The sequence below is a fragment of the Trichechus manatus genome, unplaced genomic scaffold (genome assembly GCF_000243295.1).
Source record: "Trichechus manatus latirostris isolate Lorelei unplaced genomic scaffold, TriManLat1.0 scaffold00344, whole genome shotgun sequence".
Classification (NCBI taxonomy): domain Eukaryota; kingdom Metazoa; phylum Chordata; class Mammalia; order Sirenia; family Trichechidae; genus Trichechus; species Trichechus manatus.
The window spans coordinates 758,923-760,093 of NW_004444280.1; the positions used below are offsets into that span (position 1 = coordinate 758,923).

The window sequence follows — 1,171 nt, forward strand, 5'->3', positions numbered from 1 at the left end:
AGCTCCTTTCTCTTCCACCTTGTATGTTCTTGGGATCCCTAGGGGTGCGTCCAGCTGACAAAGTAGTCTTCTGGAACCTTCCAGGGTATCAAAGAGCCAAACCCAAAGGCACTATGCAGTATCCTGGTGACATGGGAGGACTTTCTGGTTGAAAGTTAATAATTTTTATCCTAGTTCAGATTGTGGAAATCATGATCAGCATCACAGCCATTTCATGTCCACACACACATGGTGCTGTATTGGCTCCAGGCTCCTGTTCTCGTGAGACCACTGGCAGCAGTATTGCAGCAGGCCGCCGAAGGACATCAGACGTCTTGTGTGGCTGGTGTCCATCTGAGGAAATACACCCATCATGTTGGCAAATGAGAGTTGCATCAAGGTTATTGACCTTTGAGACCTCAAAGCAACCTAAGCATACTGTTAAATTAGAATATCAGATTGGAATGATGGTCCAAAAAAAAAAAAACAAAACAAAAAAACCAGATGAGACTGGAGGACTCCCTGAGACTATCACCCTGAGATACTCTTCAGACCTTGAACCGAAACTAACCCCTGAGGTCATCTTGTAGCTAAATAACAAATTGGCTCAAAAAATAATAAATATCACCTGTAACTATTGTGCGCCTTTAAAAAATCACATATATAAGACCAAATGGTCAACAATGACTTTAAAACAAAGATGAGAATGTAAGGGGACAGGGAAACTAGATTAATGGAAACAGTACAACCAGAAGGGAAATAATGAGAATGTTCACGCAGTGTGAAGCGTGTGACCAAGGTCACTGAACAGCTTGTGTAGAAATTGTTGAAGAGCAACCTAAAGCGGGGTATAAACCTTCACCGAAAACAAAATAAAATATATATTTTTTATATTGGAATGACGGTTTGTGTGTTCCACTTATGACAGGTCAGATCTAGTCTTGAAGAGGTTTCCACTGCTCAGCACGCCCTCGTCTGTGGTCACTTCTCTTCTCTGTTGCTTTTACTCTGAACCCCCAGAGTTTGCACCCCCCGTGAGTCACTGTGAGCAGCTGTAGCCGCACAGCTCGTACTTGGGTGTCTTCCTGTGTCAGACAGGCGCTTTGTGTAATGATCTCAATTCTCACAAAAGCTCTGCTGCAAGATGTCTTGACCCATCTTAAGGGTCAGCCCACTGAAAACAGGTTTAGGG

The 1,171-nt window shown here is 43.5% G+C and overlaps 1 pseudogene; it reads right to left on the reverse strand.

Moving 5' to 3' along the window:
• LOC101348407 (uncharacterized) overlaps window positions 1-1,171 on the reverse strand; it is a 37,872-nt pseudogene that overhangs the window by 34,465 nt on the left and 2,236 nt on the right.